The 12,999-nt window shown below is 44.2% G+C and overlaps 1 long non-coding RNA gene across 2 annotated transcripts; it reads left to right on the forward strand.

Moving 5' to 3' along the window:
* Positions 1 to 3,275: 3,275 nt before the first annotated feature.
* LOC113613902 (uncharacterized) lies at positions 3,276 to 11,184 on the forward strand. Of its 2 annotated transcripts, XR_003430406.1 has the most exons (4): positions 3,276 to 4,870; positions 5,004 to 5,192; positions 8,236 to 9,155; positions 9,822 to 11,184. It is a non-coding gene; the product is annotated as an uncharacterized LOC113613902 (long non-coding RNA). The 2 variants fall into 2 exon arrangements; XR_003430405.1 differs by having other exon boundaries at positions 3,277 to 4,870; positions 8,236 to 11,184.
* Positions 11,185 to 12,999: the final 1,815 nt, after the last annotated feature.

Below are 12,999 nucleotides of genomic sequence, written 5' to 3' on the forward strand. Positions count from 1 at the left end.
TGGGGACTGCCCAACGCGATGCCAGGCGGGTCCTAAAGTGATGCTGTTTGTTCATTTAGTCTATAATTATTATTGAGTGCCTACTGTGGTGCTGGGAGCTCAGTGCTTATTATGATTCAGCAAAGAAGATAATGGAGCACAGAGATGATAAAGTTCAATTCCAACCCTCAAAGGGCTGACAGTTTTCAGGGAGAAACTCAAACGACCCTATTAGAAAAAGGAAATTGCAGTTGTGAGCGTAGAAGCAACCTCCATTGGCCTGAACACTCAGAGAAGTTTTCAGAAGTAAAGAATGTGAAGGCAGTTGACAGGTCACCACAAGTTTGCTAGTAAGAAACAGTTTGAAGAATGTGCTCCTGGCAGGAAAATAGCACGCAGAGACACAGAAGGGCAAACAGCTCAGAATGTTCAGGAAGGCAGAGGAAGTCTCTGTTACCAGAAGTGACAAAGAGCCTTGACATGCTTTGGAAAGAGTTTTGGTTTTGTTTTGGCCTGTCAGCCTGGCTCTCTGCCGGGGTCATTTCTCCAGAACTAACCTCTTAGCCAATGATCAGCAAATGTGGTCACAGTTTCCTTATTTCCAGGCCTGTCTGGATAGCATTTTTCTTCTCTGTGTCATCTGCAGCTGAGCAGGTAGCCAGACATGAGGCCCCTGCTCAGGGGCTTAGGCCTCTGCTGGGCCTCCCGGCTTCTGGGCTGCATTTGTCTCCTGCAGGGTAAGTGGTTCAGGATCCCTGGGAATGCATGGCAACTGAGTGGAGCCAGGATACAGGGTCCTGACCATCCGGAAGGCTGTTTAAGCTGCCAGGGCCTAGGAAGCTGAGCCAGAGTGGACAGCTGAGACAATATGATCCACTCTGACAATCCCTCACTACTGCACCCACCATGTTTCATCTCAGTCACTCTGATTCCCACCCTGTCTTCCAAAAGACTCTCTTCCCAGCAGCAATCTTCTCAGAAGGCTGGCAAATGGAAGGGTGCCTCCCTTTCTTTCCTGCCTTTGGGGAATAACAATTGCTCTGTACACAGAATTCTGAATCCACTCTGTTATTCAGCCTTTCTGAAAAAACTGCCCAAATAGCTATAGTGGGGTTCTGGACTCCCTTCAGATCTAGGATTTAAGGAAGAAATGAGCTTCCACCTTAGAACGGAAATCTGCCATCAGGCTGCCACAAAATTGGAGAAATACTTATAAATCATATATCTCATAAAGCATGTTTAGGACACCAAATTTTTTTGTTTTGGAAAATAGTTATTTTTTCATTAAAAAGTGTTATTTACTTAAACATGTAGTGGTTTCCTAACAAATTACCACAAACTATGTGAATTAAAATAGCCCTCCCCCCCATTTGTTATCTCTCAGTTCTGTAGGTGAGAAGTTTGACACATCTCGGCAAGTTCTCCCAAAGCTGAAATCAATGTTTCAGCAGACAGCATTCTCATCTGGAGCTTTGGGTCCTTCTCTAAGCTCATTCTTACTGTTGGAAGAATTCAGTTCCTTGTGGTTATAGGTCTTGCTACGTGTTAGCCAGAGATGACGTTCAGCTCCTAGAGGTCATGATCAAGTCCTTCCCCAGGGACCCCTCCATTGGAGCAAATGAAGAACCTCTCATGCTTTTGAGCTCTCTGTTCCTCTTTTTCCACCCTCTGGAGAAAACTCTTGTTTTTGAAGGGCTCATGTGATAAGGTTAGGCCCTCCCAATCATCTCCCTTCCTTAAAGCTACGTAATCTAATCAAGAAGTAAAATCAATCATGTTCACAGTTGTGGGGATTAGAGTGAGAAGTCTTGGGAGCCAATTTAGAAATATATATATATATATATATATGATTTATATTTATATTTGTATTTATATTACATTAAATATTTAATTTTTTTCTACACAAGAACTACAGACACATGCAGAATATCCTTCCCGACTTCTCTCTGCCACTCTCCCCGCAGCTGCACCCATATGCTCAAGTAGCTGGTACCTGACAGTGGCTGGGAAGGTCAGCTGCTCTCAACACAATACAACGAATGTCTTCTTGAAGTCAGTAACTTGTTGAACATAAAGATTCTGACGGCACCACAACTCCTTCCTGTGCAACAGGATATGCAGATGCACGGCTCCCTGGATTTGAACCCTCCATCTGATGCTGTCCCCTGGTCTCTGGGGAGGAGCCCCTGAGAGGGGTGCTTGGTGGAGAAGAAAGGGCACTGGCTGGAGAATTGGGAACACCGGTTATATCTATGGTCTTTGTCAAGTAATAATAACAGTAATAGATTTATTGAATATTGTTTGGACCAGACTCTGTGCTCAAAGATTTATAAAGAGTTTTATTTTAGAAAAGAGGCTTTGGCAGCCATGCCAAACATGCAGGTGCTGTTTACATGACATAAGAACTGATGAATAGCTAGGTGTGAAGAGTTATGGGCCTGGGGCCTGTGAGAGTCTCTATTTCCAGGAGAGCCTGGGGATGCAACCAGCAATTGTTCTATGTTGCTCTAATGGTGTATAGAATGGGGCCAGTGGAGGATAATTTGCATCAGAAATTCGTAGGCAACTTTTGGCTGCATGGGAGGTCCAGAGACTCTTAGAGGTCTTAGGGAAGTTTGCTAAAGTGTCTACAGTGAAGGAGAGTCTGGGGGCACTAATAGGATTGCCTGTTGTATCGCAATTTGGACAGACTCTAGAGCAGTTTCTTGTAAGAGGCCACATTCAAGGTGGGCTGATTTGTGAGTAACAGAAGAAATGGGCTTAAGTAAAATTTGTAAAGACATTATACATCGCTTCTAGAACCCCAAAAGGCCTACAAGATTCTGGGCTTGTTTTAATGTCATGAGTACTGAAAGGGTAAATAGTTGTTTCTTGATAGTGCCAAGGATGGAGCAACCCTTGACTTCCCAAATAATTTTTAGAAACTTAACAAAAGCGGAAGGGTCTTGTAATGTGTGTGGGGCAATGGTCCACCTCTTTGTGAGCTCCTTTGTGAGGATCTGTAGGTCCTGAATGAGTGTGTCAAATGATTTAGCAATCTCACTTCTGGGTATATATCCAAAAGCATTGGTATCAGGACCTTGAATAGATATCTGCACTCCTGTGTTCATCGCAGCATTTTCCACAATAACCAAAATATGGAGACAACCCAAGTGTCCATCAACACTTGGACAAGTGTCCTTGTCCATCAAGGTAAATGGATAAAGGAAATGTGGTATATGCATACACTGGACTATTATTCAGCCTTAAAAAAGGACGAAATCCTACTATTTGTGATAACATGGATGCACCTGTAAGACATTATACTTAGTGAAATAAGCCAGTCACAGAATGACAAACACTGCATGATTTCACTTATAAGGTACCTAAAACAGTCACAAAGTATAGAAGATGACAATAGAATGTTGGTTTTCGGGGGTTGGGGGTAGGAGAACATGAGGAGTTGTTATTCAGTGGGTGTAAAGTTAGACTTACACAAGATGAGTATGTTCCAGAGACCTGCTGTAGAACAGAGTGCCTATAGATAACAAGAAGGTATTGTGTACTGGAAATTTGTTAAGAGGGTAGATCTCATCTTTCTTACCTTGCATACACACACGCACACACACACACGCACACGCACACACACACGCACACACACACACTAAAAGGGCACAAGAAAACTTTTAGAGGTGATGTTTGGTAATAAACATTACCTAGATTGTGGTGAAGGTAACACAAGTGTGTACATATGTTCAAACTCATCTATTTGTATTTATTAATTATGTACAGTTTTTAATATCAATTATACCTTAGTAAAGCTGGAGGGGGCAAGTCAAACATCAAAAATGGAGTCAGACTCTCTATTACAGGGAAGGTTAAAACCCCCTGCCCTTTCTTAGCCCAAAGAAGGCTCTGGCTGCTCCTTGGTATGAGCTCTGACAGAAAATCTTCAGCTAAAAGTCATGTATGTAGCCTTCCTGAGTCATGTAAATGCAGCTAAATGCAGCGTCAACAGGGTCCTTCAAGGCTTAGAAAGACTAATCAGAAAGGTACTTTACTCCTGCTTGAGAAAAGGCAAAAGTTAGTTGCTGAGAGGTGGGACAAAGTCTTGGTCTATGGTGGTGGGCACACGAGTGGGTCCTGCTCAGCCTCCATGGTTGTGCCACGCCCGCGGAAGTGGCCCTGCGTGGACCAGAAAGTGATTTCTCAGAGCTCTGGTAATAACTGTAGTAGTGACTTCTTAGGAAGTTGCCAGTGAGCGTGTCCAAGGACTTGGCTTTTTCCCGCTGTAGGGAAGGGCTCTGGAGCAGCTGCACGGGGACCTCAGCTTTCACCGCCATGCCCAGGCCTTGGCCTTCAGGGATAGCCTTGTCACCCTTACCCTCCACCATAGACTGCAAGAAATTCATGAGCACCTTCAGACCACCTTTGCTGCTTCACCTCCCTACTCTTTGTCCTTAGAAGAGAGACCTAGACTCCTAACCCACGTGACTCCGTGGGGTTGCTGTAACACTGCCCACCACAGCCAGAACCTCTTCTGCCTCAAGCCTACTGCTCTCCCACGTCTGCCATGGGCCAAGGGCTGGGGAGCAGTGAGGGCAGAAAGAGCTCTCACTTGGAGGGCGCTGGCCAGACTTACGTGGGAGAGAGGGCACTTCCTGGGTGTGACTCTTGGAAAGGGCAACTGCTACTCATGACTCAAGAGTCACTCATGGCTGCAACAGAACTTGTAACCTAATCTGGCTTCTGCACGCCAGAAAGATTCCCTCAGCAGACAGAACATCCCACCTCAGTCAACACATACAACTGGGACAGGCTAGCTTTAATTCCTCTTCCTCGAGACAGTAGTGACCTTAATATACTCAGGATCCCGTGGATACATAATGGAGGGAGCTGGAGCTCAGAGAGGGTAAGTGTGGACTTCTGTGCCCTCCTGTTACTGATATGTGAGCGCCGGGGCCTTGGACCAGCTGAGCCATTTGTGTCATGACTAGTTTGGAGGGACCATTCCCATTCAGCTAATCTCATCCATCTCTTCTCAGTCTATCTCCATGGACCCATGTCAGGGTGTACAGCTTTTACTGAGGGCATGCTCTGCCTGGCAGCATGATGAAAGTACTGATAAAACTGTCTCCTGGACTGGACAAGCAGCAGGAAGTTGTGGGATGTGGACAAGAACAGACATAAGGAAGAGCCTTGAATTTGGAAGGAGGCTGACCTGGATAGCTCAGGTACAAATGGGCACTATGCTGACCCCACTGATGTAGGTCCTGAAGGTGACCTCTTCAGATCATATCGAGGGGAGCTGAAGGGACTGGGATGCTTCAGCCTGAGGAAGCAGTCCACAAGACACCTCCCTCATGAAGTCTTTCCTGATTGCACCAGCCAGAAGTGACCTCTCCCTCCTCTGAACTTCATTTTATCTTTTTTTTCTACATAAAGTTTTCGGGCATTTTAGCCTCGTGATGACACAGCTCCATATTGGGTCTCTACCCATCAATGTGAATGTGATTCCCTAGGACATGGTTCCCTAGAATCTTTTGAACTTTAGGTCTAGAGACGTTTCAGCTCTAAATTTTTAAACCCAACTGTACTGACAGCTCCCTTTGTGTATCTCAAGTCATCTCACGCTCAATAGGTTCAACATTGAGCACCTAAGCCTGGTCTTCCTTGAGTGTCTCCCACCCTATAGTCAATGATGCATCCATGCTATCATCCTTGACATCTTTTTCTACCTCAAGTCCACAGCCAACCCATCAGTGAGTCTTGCCAATTTTATTTTTTAAATATCTCTTAATGACATTAGATTTACAAATATCTTTTACCTATTTATTTGCTCAAGATTTCTTCTTTTTCCCACTCCCTTATGTCTGTTATTTCTTCAAAGTGTTTATTTTTGCATTATAGGCTTGATTCCTTCCTTAATCCTTTTGAGCAGTTAGTCCACACATGTACCCTGATGTGGAAGTCTCCCCATGAATCAATTTAGTATTTGCCCCAGCTTGGGTCTTTATAAGCGCCACCTGTTTTTAAGATAGCTTCTGGGCTCTGATTTCTAGCATGTAGTTAGAATTCACATCCACACCCACACACAATGAAGGCTTGGATTCCAATTTCTCACATCCCTCTCATGGAACAGGGCAGGTTGCAACCTCCATGCTGGTTTCCCATGACAGAAGACAGACATTTTCTTACCCTAATTCACCCAGCCTCTTATCTTTTTGCAGCATCCCTACAAGCTCAAGGCCACGCTTACACTTCACCCCCACTTACAGACGTGTAACATTGGCCTCTAAGGTATATTTCTGGTTCTGATAACCCACTGGGACACCAGAACTTCAAATTCCACTCAGCTCTTCAACACTGAGTTCCCTTTTGTTTCTGAACTTAAGTGGCATAATTAAAACATTTTAATTACATTTAATCAAGTTTTGTGTGTGGTTAGGCTGTAAGGAGGAACTCCTGAGTCAGTTCATGTGCCTTCTCCTCTGGAGGATTCCAAAGTATTTTTTCCACTCCTGTAATCATTGCTCCCACACCCTCCAACACTTGGGGCTGAGACAGCCATGCTTAAGGCAGAGGCCAGAACCCCGCTGAGAATGTGCAAATCCGTGTTCATCTTTTGACTTCCAAAATAGGCAAGAGCCGTATTTTATTGACAGAACAAAAGAGATTTGTGTGCTCCCAAACCAAGATTGTAGACTAAGAGAAGCGAGTTCATTTGGCAAGTCACAAACTAAAAAGATGCCAGGTAGGACATGAGGGCGGTTTTATATATCTTTCTGAAATTAAGTAATCATTAAAAATGCATAAAGGGGGCTTCCCTGGTGGTACAGTGGTTAAGAATCCGTCTGCCAATGCAGGGGACACAGGTTTGAGCCCTGGTCCGGGAAGATCCCACATGCCATGGAGCAACTAAGCCCGTGCACCACAACTCCTGAGTCTGTGCTCTAGAGCCCACGAGCCACAACTACTGAGCCCGCGAGCCACAACTGCTGAAGCCTGCATGCCTAGAGCCCGTGCTCCACAACAAGAGAAGCCACCGTGATGAGAAGCCCACGCACCGCAACGAAGAGTAGCCCCTGCTCGCCGCAACTAGAGATAGCCTGCATGCAGCAATGAAGACCCAATGCAGCCAAAAATAAAATAAATAAATTTATTTAAAACAAAATGCATAAAGGATGAGACTGTAATTAAAACTTAAACAGAATGTGACATGCCATTCCCTCGGGGCTCAACAGAAGAGGCTATGTGGCAGGGGTGAGGAACCAGCCAGGTGATAGGAATTCCAGATAAGATGAGCCGGAATGCAAAACCAGAAGCAGCTTCGGTCCTACTTCCTTCTTCTTTGGGAGGGTAGTACCGCCTCCTAGGGAGTCATGTTTAGTAAACTGGGCCATGTGTGTTTGTGTGTTTGGGCTTTAAAGGGCCTCGAGAAGTGCTACAAGTTCCCCTTAGCTTGTGTTCCATGTTGGGGAGGTTCAGACGTTCTCGTGGGCTCCTATAGGGGACATGAGGTGCTGAGAGGGGCCATGGGCCAGAAGGTGCCTGAGTTCAGAAATAAGAAAGGTCAGAGTGCAGCGACCTCACTACAGAGGAGGCCGTGGCAGGGACCAAGGACGTCACCAGTGTCGCCCACACTAGCCCAAGACAAGCAGGAACAGACACATCAGCAGCAGATGCAGCAGAAGGTAGAGAGTGAGACCAAAAGACCAGGGCAGATTTCCTTGGCAAAGGCCCACAAGGATCACAGAGAACAGCAAAATAAACTGAGCTCTCTTCCCCACTCTACAGGGACAGGGAGTGAAGAAGGAGCAGTAGGGAAGATGGAAGGTGGAGGCAACAGGAAGGACCTTCCTTGACTCATCCTGTTGTGGAGATCTAGCACTTGGGTTCTCTGGGTATGGTAGCATTTAGGCTACTGGTTCTTTTTCTCACGGGGCATTTTCATAGTTTCCTTGGATACCTCTCCTCTCCCATGCTGGGGATCTCACCCACCCTGTCACAGGTGACACTCTCAGAATGACCACCTATATTTTTCTCTATGGTTGCTGGTTTTGGCTGGTCCATTTCCACATGGACCAGCCAAGATTCTCTTTGTTGGGAATCTGTTGCCTCTCCAGATGCCCTTCTTGTCAAAGTTCTTTTAAGGCCCTACTTCTAGTTGATAAAAATCATGTTCATTTCACTCATCAATGCCTTTGCAATGTCTTCCCTATTGGCAGCCAATATTTTACTACTATAGGCTGTTTCTGAAGCATTTTATCCCTTCAGTTTCTCAGGTATAAGTGAGACACTTGTCCAGTGCATCCCCAAGCTGCAGAGGACACACATCAAGTTCTCAGAATCGTCTCACTGAAGCCCCTATCACCATGTTGAGGTGAGAGGTAGGCACCCATCAGGTTAGAAAGGGACTCAAAGCCACACAGCTCTCTCCAAATAAAATCTCTTTCTGCTTATCTCCAAATCCTAAACTTTGTATGTCTTCAGTTTGGGTGAGAGAGGGTTAAGACTCTCAAATCAGTTTTCAGAACCTTCTTTAAAAATTCTACCCATGGGAAGTATTTGCCCAAGAAGTTTCATTATACCCTCTGTGCTATGGAGATTGTGAAGGTTCTGGTAATGCATGTGGAGGGCAAGCAGGTGTGATTTCAGCCGTGTGTGGTAACAGTTGGGGGTACGGGTAGTGAAGAGAGTTGATAGACTGGCTGCCTTCCCTTCTCTAAAACTGAGATTCAGTATCACTTTCTGATTATATAATTTTGCAAACTATTTCACGTCTCTAGGCCTCAGTTTCTTTGGCTGTGAAATGCCCTGCCTTCCCAGCTGACTGCTCAGAAACTACATGATAGTGGGTGAGTAACATGCTCTACAAATACAATAATAAGCTTTTTTTCCCTCCTGCCCCAGAGCCTGTGCCCCTTTCCTAGATCCTGGCCGACTAAGTATCCATCACACCAGGATGGTGCAATGTCACCCTGGAGTGCAGGGCCACAGAGGACCTGAAGGTGACCTGGGTAAGCAAGGGCCTCCCCAGGGAGCTAGAACAGAGGAACACTGGGACCAAGCTCTGAGCCTGCCCCTAAGCCAGACTGACTCCAGCCTCACCTGTGTGGTCAACAACCATGTGGACCAGAAAACTACCACCTTAGACCTTGGGGAACTCTCTTGGGATTAAGAGCGTGCCTGGCAAAGTGAGTGTGCCCACCTCTGTGGACATTCATTTCCCAGGAGATTGGGGGTATGGTAGGTTGGTGCTCATCATTGTCAAGTAGTATGATTCCAACCTCCCCAGCCCTTGGGACAGTACCAGATGAGATGGGAATCAGAGATAATAAAGGTTGGCATATGACCCAGGAAATTATGGGAGGAGGTACGACGGCTGTACCAGGCACTGATGTTTACCTCTGCTCTGCTCTAAATCCCACTTGAAGGGCCACTGAGTAGACAAGGAATCATATTTGTAATGAGCAAATAAGGAGAGGTAGGTTTTGACTCATGATATTAGAGGAGAGTTTTCTATAGTCAGTCATCCAAAACTGGAATAGATGCTTTGGGGCACAGTGACCTCATGTCACTGGTGGAGTGTAACTACAGGTAAAATCACTTGGTGGGTAGTTATAAAGCTCAGAATGGGGTCAGACTCCCTAATGAGTTTTCTTCCAACATGGACATTCTTAGATTCTAGGAAAACTTCTTGGCAAAATCAGATTATTTTGAGCCCTAAAGTCCCAGTTTCTCCAGAACCATCAGCTGGAGTAGAGTGCCTTCTGTTGAGGTGATACACCACAGGGAGCATGGCCAGCCCAGGATCCATCACCCCGAAGCTTCTCACGCCCTCTCTGTTTCTGACCCAACAGAGACTACAACTCTATTCTTATTTCCATTATTGTGGACGATACTGGCAAAAGCTCTTCTGTTCCTCAGCCTCCTTGGGAAGCTGGAAATGGAGCTCACCAAGGAAAATCTCCAGCAGAAGAAGGGAAATTACAAGTGTCCAAGCAGGCTGGACAACTAGGTTGGGACTTTATTTCCTTTTTCATGCTTTGTCAAGTTTTCTGAATCATAAATGAATGCTTTCTATCTTCTGCCAAGTTAAAAAAAAAATTGCTAGCACAAAAATTATCTATTCTTTAAAGATGTGAGGAATTCACATTAGGCTTTGTGAATAGGCTTTGCCTTTTATGTCATCAAAGGAGAAAACACTTATGTAAGTTTTATAATATTTTCTATGTTCATTTTTAAAGTTTATACACACATGTAGATCAATTTTATCAAATCATATTTTTCTAGAAATTGTCCATTTAATAAAGATTTAAAATGGAATAGACATTAATTATGCACTATATTCTCTTAAGAGTTTTTCTTGTTATTATTGTTGTTTGGCTGTTTTAAATATGAGAGGATCTTGCTGAAAGGGTAAGTGATAAATTAGGTGATGTTTCCAGCCCTGAGAGCCACAGAATTCCATTAACCAGTTTATAGCTTTTCTCTTTTAGTCTATTTGCAAAAGCTATTTGGTGGCTCACCTGGTGGCAGGTGGTGTATTGAGGGAGTGTCTTCACCCTCCACATCCTCTACTACAATTTGGAAATGACAGAAATAAGGGTAGATGTTTTGGAGGGATTTTTTTTTTACTTTTGGAGATTAAATAAAACACTATATATCTGGATCACGGGAGAGATATAGTAATTCCAGTTGAGATCAAGGCAAGTCTTAATCTCACATATGCACGTGACCAAAGAAAGAATGTCAATCAGAAGGATGGTTAATAAGAAATGTGGCGTAAAGGGAGATGAGTGACAGAGGCAAAGGAAGTGCTCCAACAGGCTGGCAGGAGAATCCCATGCCCCGGGCAGGTAAGTCCTACCACGGATATGGAGAGCTCAGATGAGAAGGCCACTGGGATCCATTCCGGCAGCATCTGCTTACCTGCCCTGACTCAGGGCTTCCCATGTGGTCCAGTGGTAACTCGGCTTCCAATGTGGCCTATCTTTGGGAAGAGGATGCCCTGGTCAAGCTAACAGGGATATCTAGCCCAGTTAGCAAGTGTACTTCTCACTGTAAATTAATAAATAAGCATTCTGGTTTTGTTTACCAGTGTCTTTTAACATTTATTATCAAGATTTTGCATCCCCAAGGCAAAAGGGCAATGGATGAAATGGAGATTCTGGGTTTTGGCTAAGAATCTACATGTCAGACTCTGAACACATGGTGAACACATCAAAGTACAGTTGACCCTTGAACCAGATGAGTTTGAACTGCGCAGGTCCACATATATGCTGATTTTCTTCAACAGACGTGTACAACAGTACTGTATGATCCATGGATGTTTGAACCCGTGGAGGTGGAACTATGAATACAGGGGGCTGATTGTAAAGTTATATGTGAATTTTTTTTTTTTTAACATCTTTATTGGGGTATAATTGCTTTACAATGGTGTGTTAGTTTCTGCTTTATAACAAAGTGAATCAGTCATACATAAACATATGTTCCCATATGTCTTCCCTGTTGCATCTCCCTCCCTCCCACCCTCCCCATCCCACCCCTCCAGGCTGTCACAAAGCACCGAGCCAATATCCCTGTGCCATGCGGCTGCTTCCCACTAGCTATCTACCTTACTGCGTTTGTTAGTGTGTATATGCCCATGACTCTCTCTCGCCCTGTCACAGCTCACCCTTCCCCCTCCCCATAACCTCAAGTCCGTTCTCTAAGAGGTCTGCGTCTTTATTCCTGCTTTACCCCTAGGTTCTTCATGACATTTTTTTCTTAAATTCCATATATATGTGTTAGCATACGGTATTTGTCTTTTTCTTTCTGACTTACTTCACTCTGTATGACAGACTCTAGGTCTATCCACCTCATTACAAATAGCTCAATTTCGTTTCTTTTTATGGCTGAGTAATATTCCATTGTATATATGTGCCACATCTTCTTTATCCATTCATCCGATGACAGGCACTTAGGTTGTTTCCATCTCCGGGCTATTGTAAATAGAGCTGCAATGAACATTTTGGTACATGACTCTTTTTGAATTTTGGTTTTCTCAGGGTATATGCCCAGTAGTGGGATTGCTGGGTCATATGGTAGTTCTATTTGTAGTTTTTTAAGGAACCTCCATACTGTTCTCCATAGTGGCTGAACCAATTCACATTCCCACCAGCAGTGCAAGCGTGTTCCCTTTTCTCCACACCCTCTCCAGCATTTATTGTTTCTAGATTTTTTGATGATGGCCATTCTGACTGGTGTGAGAAGATATCTCATTGTAGTTTTGATTTGCATTTCTCTAATGATTAATGATGTTGAGCATTCTTTAATGTGTTTGTTGGCAGTCTGTATATGTTCTTTGGAGAAATGTCTATTTAGGTCTTCTGCCCATTTTTGGATTGGGTTGTTTGTTTTCTTGTTATTGAGCTGCATGAGCTGCTTGTAAATTTTGGAGATTAATCCTTTGTCGGTTGCTTCATTTGCAAATATTTTCTCCCATTCTGAGGGTTGTCTTTTGGTCTTGTTTATGGTTTCCTTTGCTGTGCAAAAGCTTTGAAGTTTCATTAGGTCCCATTTGTTTATTTTTGTTGTTATGTCCATTACTCTAGGAGGTGGGTCAGAAAGGATCTTGCTTTGATTTATGTCATAGAGTGTTCTGCCTATGTTTTCCTCTAAGAGTTTGATAGTTTCTGGCCTTACATTTAGGTCTTTAATCCATTTTGAGCTTATTTTTGTGTATGGTGTTAGGGAGTGATCTAATCTCATACTTTTACATGTACCTGTCCAGTTTTCCCAGCACCACTTATTGAAGAGGCTGTCCTTTCTCCATTGTACATTACTGCCACCTTTATCAAAGATAAGGTGTCCATATGTGCATGGGTTTATCTCTGGGCTTTGTATCCTGTTCCATTGATCTTATATGTGAATTTTTGACTGCTCAGGGGGTGGGAGCCCCCTATGTTGTTCAAGAGTCAACTGTAATGCCAAACTGTAGGGCTTTGTCATTCACTCATTCCTTCACTCAATCAACATTTACTGGACTACATAACA

Source organism: Aethalodelphis obliquidens, unplaced genomic scaffold (genome assembly GCF_003676395.1).
Source record: "Aethalodelphis obliquidens isolate GAN/ISIS:26980383/991018 unplaced genomic scaffold, ASM367639v1 scaffold90, whole genome shotgun sequence".
Taxonomy (NCBI): domain Eukaryota; kingdom Metazoa; phylum Chordata; class Mammalia; order Artiodactyla; family Delphinidae; genus Aethalodelphis; species Aethalodelphis obliquidens.